This window comes from Lolium perenne, chromosome 5 (genome assembly GCF_019359855.2).
Source record: "Lolium perenne isolate Kyuss_39 chromosome 5, Kyuss_2.0, whole genome shotgun sequence".
Lineage (NCBI taxonomy): Eukaryota > Viridiplantae > Streptophyta > Magnoliopsida > Poales > Poaceae > Lolium > Lolium perenne.
In genome coordinates, this window is record NC_067248.2 from 228,178,243 (window position 1) to 228,187,895 (window position 9,653).

The window sequence follows — 9,653 nt, forward strand, 5'->3', positions numbered from 1 at the left end:
TCCAAATAACAATTTTTCAATGGTGGCAAGTCAAGCATATTATAAATTTTCTTAGGCATAACAGAAATACTTGCACCAAGATCACATAAAGCATTACAATCAAAGTCATTGACCTTCATCTTAATGATGGGCTCCCAACCATCCTCTTCCTTCCTAGGAATAGAAGCTTCGCGTTCTAGTTTCTCTTCTCTAGCTTTTATGAGAGCATTTGTAATATGTTTCGTGAAAGCCAAGTTTATAGCACTAGCATTAGGACTCTTAGCAAGTTTTTGTAAGAAATTTATAACTTCAGAGATGTGACAATCATCAAAATCCAAACCATTATAATCTAAAGCAATGGGATCATCATCCCCAATGTTGGAAAAAATTTCAGCAGTTTTATCACAGGCAGTTTCAGCAGTTTTAGCAGTTTCAGGCAGTTTTTCGCACTTTGCATTTGAAGTGGAAACATTGCTAACACCAATTCTTTTACCATTATTAGTAGGAGGTGCAGCAACATGTGGAGCATTAGCATTGCTAGTGGTGGTAATAGTCCAGACTTCAGCTATATTATCTTCTTTATCATTTTCTTCTTTTTCCCACCTAGCACGCAATTCAGCCATCAATCTTATATTCTCATTAATTCTAACTTGGATGGCATTTGTTGTAGTAACAATTTTATTATTATGATTTTCATGAGGCATAACTTTCGATTTCAAAAGATCAACATCAGCAGCAAGACTATCGACTTTAGAAGCAAGTATATCAATTTTCCCAAGCTTTTCTTCAACAGATTTGTTAAAAGCTGTTTGTGTACTAATAAATTCTTTAAGCGTAGCTTCAAGTCCAGGGGGTGTGTTCCTATTATTGTTGTAAGAATTCCCATCAGAATTACCATAACCGTTGCCATTATTATAAGGATATGGCCTATAGTTGTTACTAGAATTGTTCCGGTAAGCATTGTTGTTGAAATTATTATTTTTAATGTAGTTTACATCAACATGTTCTTGTTGAGCAACCAATGAAGCTAACGGAACATTATTAGGATCAATATTTGTCCTATCATTCACAAGCATAGACATAATAGCATCAATCTTATCACTCAAGGAAGAGGTTTCTTCGATTGAATTTACCTTCTTACCTTGTGGAGCTCTTTCCGTGTGCCATTCAGAGTAATTAATCATCATGTTATCAAGAAGCTTTGTTGCTTCACCAAGAGTGATGGACATAAAGGTACCTCCAGCAGCTGAATCTAATAGGTTCCGTGAAGAAAAATTCAGTCCTGCATAAAAGGTTTGGATGATCATCCAAGTAGTCAGTCCATGGGTTGGGCAGTTTTTAACCAAAGATTTCATTCTTTCCCAAGCTTGTGCAACATGCTCATTATCCAATTGTTTAAAATTCATTATGCTACTCCTCAAAGATATAATTTTAGCAGGGGGATAATATCTACCAATAAAAGCATCCTTGCATTTAGTTCATGAATCAATACTATTCTTAGGCAGAGATAGCAACCAATCTTTAGCTCTTCCTCTTAATGAGAAAGGAAACAATTTTAATTTTATAATGTCACCATCTACATCTTTATACTTTTGCATTTCACACAATTCAACGAAATTATTGAGATGGGCAGCAGCATCATCAGAACTAACACCAGAAAATTGCTCTCGCATAACAAGATTCAGTAAAGCAGGTTTAATTTCAAAGAATTCTGCTGTAGTAGCAGTTGGAGCAATAGGTGTGCATAAGAAATCATTATTATTTGTGGTTGTGAAGTCACACAACTTAGTATTTTCAGGAGTACCCATTTTGGCAATAGTAAATAAAGCAAACTAGATAAAGTAAATGCAAGTAACTAATTTTTTGTGTGTTTTTAATATAGCAAACAAGATAGTAAATAAAGTAAAACTAGCAACTAATTTTTTTGTGTTTTGATTTAGTGCAGCAAACAAAGTAGTAAATAAAATAAAGCAAGACAAAAACAAAGTAAAGAGATTGCGATGTGGAGACTCCCTTTGCAGCGTGTCTTGATCTCCCCGGCAACGGCGCCAGAAAATCTGCTTGATACGCGTACAGCACGCGTCCGTTGGGAACCCCAAGAGGAAGGTGTGATGCGTACAGCGGCAAGTTTTCCCTCAGTATGAAACCAAGGTTTATCGAACCAGTAGGAGCCAAGAAGCACGTTGAAGGTTGATGGCGGCGAGATGTAGTGCGGCGCAACACCAGGGATTCCGGCGCCAACATGGAACCTGCACAACACAACCTACATCCTCGGACATAGCATCAATGTTTTATCCCTAGTGGCAACAGCACATCCATAACCTTACGCTTCGTTTGGATGTAAGGTATCAGGGCCTTGGAATTGAATTGGGTCCAATACCAAATCAGACTCCGTATTGAAATGGGTCTAAATACAGATTCTAACGTTTGGTTGTGCAAAATATTACTACTTGGAATCTGATAAGATGGCAATACCAAATTTACGTTTGGATGTACATGCCATTAGAATTGAGTCATTGACCAATCTGCTCCCGTCCACTGTGATCACCATACAACCCCCATCTCTGATCTTCCTCCCATCGTGGCTCCCACCTCCCAACCAATGGTGCCCATGGTGTAGCACCCCATCAGCGATCGGCCAGACAGCGAGCTTCATGAATACAGTCAACTAGTACCCATCAACGCCTGGCCAGTTTCCCGATCGATTGATGGATGTTCCGGCGCTGGGGGAGCCACTAGCCATGGATTGGTTGCTTCTGCCCATGATCAAAGGATCCTTGATGGCGGCTATCATCGGCGGCGAACCTCCGGTGGCGGTGGTTGGCGGCGAACCTACGGTGGAGGTGGTCGGCGGCGAACCTCCGGCGGCGGCGGTCGGCGGCGAACCACCGGCGTCGCGTCACTGGTCAGCGGCGAACCTCCGGCGTCGCATCACTGGTCGGCGGCAAACATCCGGTGGCAATGGCCACGTGAACCTACGGTAGTCTCTGTCACTTTATTGTTGACGGGAAGGAGAGCCAATTCCACCCAATACAGAGGGATGAGGCTCCGTATTGGAGAAAGCGTCTTTCAGTTGTAGTTTGATTCCATGGAATTAGGCTGCCAATTCTAGTCTTAAATTCCAAAGACAACCAAACAGGCGAATCCGGGAAGCACAATTCCAATTCAAATTCTATGCTCCAATACCTTACATCCAAACGGGGTGTTAGGGGTTTCTGTCACTCCCCCAGATTCACGGAGACATGAACCCACTATCGAGCATAAATACTCCCTCTTGGAGTTAAGAGTAAAAACTTGGCCAGAGCCTCTACTAATAACGGAGAGCATGCAAGATCATAAACAACACATAGATATAAATTGATAATCAACATAACATAGTATTCTCTATCCATCGGATCCCAACAAACACAACATATAGCATTACCGATAGATGATCTTGATCATGTTAGGCAGCACACAAGATCCGACAATGAAGCATAATGAGGAGAAGACAACCATCTAGCTACTGCTATGGATCCATAGTCCAGGGGTGAACTACTCACTCATCACTCCGGAGGCGACCATGGCGGTGTAGAGTCCTCCGGGAGATGAATTCCCTCTCCGGCAGGGTGCCGGAGGCGATCTCCTGAATCCCCCGAGATGGGATTGGCGGCGGCGGCGTCTCTGGAAGGTTTTCCGTATCGTGTCTCTCGGTACTGGGGGTTTCGCGACGAAGGCTATTTGTAGGCGAAAGGGCAGGTCAGGGGGCCACACGAGGGCCCCACACAGTAGGTCGGCACGGCCAATTGCTGGGCCGCACCGCCCTAGTGTGTCGCCAGCTCGTGGCCCCACTTCGTCTTCTCTTCGGTCTTCTGGAAGCTTCGTGGCAAAATAGGCCCCTGGGCGTTGATTTCGTCCAATTCCGAGAATATTTCCTTACTAGGATTTCTGAAACCAAAAACAGCAGAAAACAGCAACTGGCTCTTCGGCATCTCGTTAATAGGTTAGTGCCGGAAAATGCATAAATATGACATAAAGTATGCATAAAACATGTAGATATCATCAATAATGTGGCATGGAACATAAGAAATTATCGATACGTCGGAGACGTATCATTGCTTAAGATGAATAAATTCCCTCTAATCACCATTTGGAGATCAAGACTAGTTCTTGATTTCCATTAGCTAGACTCCAATATTAAAAATGTCTCCCAAATATGGAGACAAACATTTTAACATTACCCCAATGTTATTTCTCTCAAATGGACAATTTCTGATGGTATGCTTGCTCCTCACTGTACTTTATCAATTCCCTACTGATCCTAAGTACCCATGAATATCTGGTGGTGTTCTTCTGTTGTTTAGTTACTGTCAACACATGTGTTTGCATGTGTGTGTGAGCTTCTTGCAGATGTTTATCCACTGTTGGCCTTTATTCTTGGTAGCTCAAAGTGTCATGCACTTACTGGATCATCAAATGTTTCCCTTTGTCCCTGGTTAATTGCGTCCTTAATTGATGTCTTATGATCCAAATTACTATATTATTGGATTGAGTGATATGGCTACTGCTTGTTTGCTCTCCAAATTACCAAGTGATGAATATATAATCCCTTTGGAGCATCTGCCCCATGCTATATATGTGTATTTGACCATGCTTATGATGGATTTCTTTTAAGGACTCTAGCTAGATTAGAGGGGGAAAAGTTGCTGCTTTGTTGCCTATGATAATGGATCATCAAATGTTTCCCTTTGTCCCTGGTTGCCTCCTTAATTGATGCCTTATGATCCAAATGACCCAAGTCCCTTGCATGATCCCATTTGTCCCTAATGTTGCTTAAGATGAATAAGTTCCCTCTAATCACCATTTGGAGATCAAGACTAGTTCTTGATTTCCATTAGCTAGACTCCAATATTAAAAATGTCTCCCAAATATGGAGACAAACATTTTAACATTACCCCAATGTTATTTCTCTCAAATGGACAGTTTCTGATGGTATGCTTGCTCCTCACTGTACTTTATCAATTCCCTACTGATCCTAAGTACCCATGAATATCTGGTGGTGTTCTTCTGCTGTTTAGTTACTGCCAACACATGTGTTTGCATGTGTGTGTGACCTGCTTGCAGATGTTTATCCACTGTTGGCCTTTATTCTTGGCAGCTCAAAGTGTCATGCACTTACTGGATCATCAAATGTTTCCCTTTGTCCCTGGTTAATTGCCTCCTTAATTGATGCCTTATGATCCAAATTACTATATTATTGGATTGAGTGATATGGCTACTGCTTGTTTGCTCTCCAAATTACCAAGTGATGAATATATAATCCCTTTGGAGCATCTGCCCCATGCTATATATGTGTATTTGACCATGCTTATGATGGATTTCTTTTAAGGACTCTAGCCAGCATCACTTGGTTAATTACTACCAAGTGATGAGTAATCTCTTATGGTAATCCCTTATTTCTTGTTGGCTTTGATGAAAATAGAGATATCCACAGTAGGGGATCATGTAAATGAATGCCACTGTGGTATCCTTTGAAGAAAATGGACTGTTTCTGATGGTTTTAAAAGGCTAGGTGGTGCTAGGTGATTAAGTTGGGTACCAAGACTTGTCTCATCTGGTTAGCTGGGATATCCTATGTGTTGTTGCTTGTTTAGGCATATCTATCACTTACTGGATTTACTGGTTCTTGATTGGTCTCTCTTTTGCCAGCATCACTTGGTCTATATACCAAGTGATGAATAATCCCTTTGGAGCATCTGCTCCATGCATGCTATGTGTGTTTGAGCATCTTGACTTATGTCACCATGGTTGCTGGTTTGTTGGTGTTTTTGTACTTGTCGATGATTAGATGGTTGGTCGATCACTCGTACACTCGGGGGTGGAGCAAGTGAGGCTTGGTGTGATGGCACAAATATCAATATCTTGTGCATCCTACCTGGCCTCACTTACTCCATCCCTGGATGTTAATATTTGTTTCGACCAACAAAGTATGAGGCATTCCATTTAGTTCATACTAGCTACTTCTTAATTGCATTGGCTCTTTCTTCCATTTTAGTGCTGATGATTAGAATGTTTGGTCACCTATACGCTGCAATATACTTTGTAGACGGGTCCCCCTTTCCCCGGCCGCCGTTCCGTGAACGGGTCCTTGACGAGACAACAGCGCCGATCTGCCTCTCCGGCGCAGAACCACGGCAGTCCCAGCCGCCTCCCTTGTGGCCACAAGGGAGGCGGCTGGGACTGCCGTGGTTCTGCGCCGGAGAGGCAGATCGGCGCTGTTGTGTCGTCAAGGACCCGTTCACGGAACGCGTCGGGCAAAGGGGGCCCTTCTGCAAAGTATACTGCGGTGTATACTGCAACTATGGTTTCTGACCATAGTATTTGTGTTGACCAACAATGTATGAGGCACTTATTCCATTTTGTCATTCCATTTGCTTTGGTATTTTCAAAATGCCGATGATTAAAATTTTTGGTCACCGTACACTTGGGGGTGGCGTAAGTGAGCCTGGTAAGATAGCACAAATATCAATCTCTTGTGCATCGGACTTGGTCTCACTTACGCCATCCCTGAATGTTAATATTTGTGTTGACCAACAATGTATGAGGCACTTATTCCATTTTGTCATTCCATTTGCTTTGGTATTTTCAAAATGTCGATGATTAAAATGTTTGGTCACCGTACACTTGGGGGTGGCGTAAGTGAGCCTGGTAAGATAGCACAAATATCAATCTCTTGTGCATCGGACTTGGTCTCACTTACGCCATCCCTGAATGTTAATATTTGTGTTGACCAACAATGTATGAGGCACTTATTCCATTTTGTCATTTCATTTGCTTTGGTATTTTCAAAATGACGATGATTAAAATGTTTGGTCACCGTACACTTGGGGGTGGCGTAAGTGAGCCTGGTAAGATAGCACAAATATCAATCTCTTGTGCATCGGACTTGGTCTCACTTACACCATCCCTGAATGTTAATATTTGTGTTGACCAACAATGTATGAGGCATTTATTCCATTTCTCTTGTGCATCGGACTTGTTGGTCTCACTTTCTTCCATTTTAATCATAGTAGGAACTGGATGAAGACCCCAATGCAAGCGAGCCTGGTGGGTAGAGAGGAGGGAGCAAAGGAGGAACCAGATGAAGACTACTTTGTATCTCGAAATTGTGAAATTTGTATGAATTAAGAGTTGTATGCAAAACATTTGACACTTGCCACTATATATGTAACTCGATCGGGCTATAAGTACTGTGATGATGATGTATAATGTTGCTATGTTATATGTGTCAATATTATATCTGTCTATCTGTCTATATTATACATGTATAATGTGTACAAAACCTGTATAAAACATGTATAATACACCAGAGAGCACAAAATCGAGTATACCTGTACATTGTTCTGTGGCGCACCAAAATAGAATTTAGTGGCGCACCTTTTTCTGTGGCGCAGCACGTCCATATGCGTCACAGAACAACTTAATTCTATGGTAGGTGCGCCACAGAAATCCTATTTTTGTGGCGCACCGCCCGTGCGCCACAGAATTGATTTTTGATGTGCCACTGATGAGCCTTTTCCTACTAGTGTTGGCACCAGAATATCCGAAGAAGCCCATCAACATTTTGGATTCAGAAAGCCTAGACGTGGCGACAGCTTGAAGCCAACCCAAGTGGAAATACGTGCAAGCTAGACTACCACACAACCTCTCCACTTTCCCCACGCCCCGTCTCCCAGACCCCCATTGAGACTCACCGTCGCTGCTCGCCACCACCGCGCCCGCCGCCGCCGCCGCTCGCCACGACTACCCGTGCCGACTAACGCTTGCTGCAGCTAGACACTCTGGCCGCTCGCCACTGTTGCCTGCCGTCAACTCCTCGTCGACACCTCCCCGTCGTCCTCTTCTCGTCGATGCCTCCTTGTCGTCCTTGATGCTGGACGGAACGCCTCTGCCTTCCATCCACACCGCCCCAACGGCAAGTGACACCTCCACCGCGTCGATTGAAGGACTGCAGCTCCAACACTAGTTCTTGATGTTCATTTCTTTGGTCAGTGTGTAATTTTGGGTTATTCAGGAATTCCTGATCCTTACCCGAATTGTCGAGTACCCGAATTATCGGGAATCGAATATTGTGATGCATTTTCGGGTGTCATTTTATGGAACCCGGAATATGTTTTTCCCAAATTTCCTGTCTCAAAATTTCGGGATTTCCCGAACGCCCAGAGTGAGATTGAAATTTCATGACTAGGTGAATCTTATGGCAAGCTGGGTTCTTTTTATTGTACCAAAGGAATTTTTTATGAGGTATGACCTAATATTTTTTCCTATAGGATTTGCACTATAAGATTCATATAGGATTAGTTTCTATGAGATATATTCATATGAATCAAACAACTAGTGAAGAAAAAAATTCTATAGGATCTAAATCCTACACAATTTTTATACAAGTCCTACAGATCAAAGGAGCACATGGCTAGGGTATGGATAAAGTAGAGTAATACTATACCCATACCTTATATATAGTAGGTACACATTTTGATCCATATCCATATAGTAGGTAGTTTAACTATATCCATACATGTATAGCTAGTGTGTATAAATTTCGATCCATATCCATATCAGGCTATCAGTGGATATAAATTTTACCTAAACATATACGCGATGGTACCGGTATCCATGGAGTACCTAACATGTAGAATAAATGGTGCACACGTTATTTGCAATTTACATTCATCGATATCACATTTTACAGAAAAAATGAACTTCCTCAACTCAATAACAAGCAACTGACTATATAACAATTCTCAAAATTTAAAAATCACAATTTCATACTCATAACTCAACAAAAGTTAACGAGCCACATAAAAAATTGACAGTTGATATAAATTTAAGGTAGCTTAACATTCTCACACCACACTTCACAAAATAACATCTGACAATTAACAAATAACAAACATCTTTTGACCGCTATCAACCCTTGTACTACTGGGCTGCTATGCTACATACAACCACATGTCAACATAAACGGGTAGGCTATGAGTAAACCCATGGGTACAGTGGCATATCTATTAACTTAACTGGTAGAGTGTGGATACTACACATGTGTATAAAAATGTGCTTATATATATCCTTTCCATACATGTAAGGTACCCACAGGTACCTTTACCCATGAGTAAAATTACCATCCTTATTTAAACTATGTTATCTAGTCTAGAATAATAAGAGACGAGAATGGCATTTCAAGGAAGCCAAATCTTCCAAATGAAACTGTGCATTCTCATCTTCGTGCCACCCACTCACCCGAAAATTATGCCCCCCGGCTGAGTATTGGCAACTGGCAAAAACTTCCAACAAATGGCCCAACGCATGCCCCAATGTCGAGGTGCATATGAGTAGTGTATTTTTAATCCACAAAAATTTCAGAAGATGTGCACAGCAGAAATCGTATTTTGAGTATCAATCTTTAAAACCCTCAGGTTGTCATCTAATTGTCGGTTCAATAAAATAGGTTTTTCCATCACCTAGGTCCAAAAGTTTAGGCTTCAGGGTGTGCGACAACGTGCAATTAACTTAATTCTTAGTAAGTGACTTTATTGAATTGCACACACCATAAAGTAATGTAATGGTATGTGGTAAAAAAAATGTAACATAAGTCTTAGGTAATTTTCTTAGTTGCACATATTGCAACTCATAAC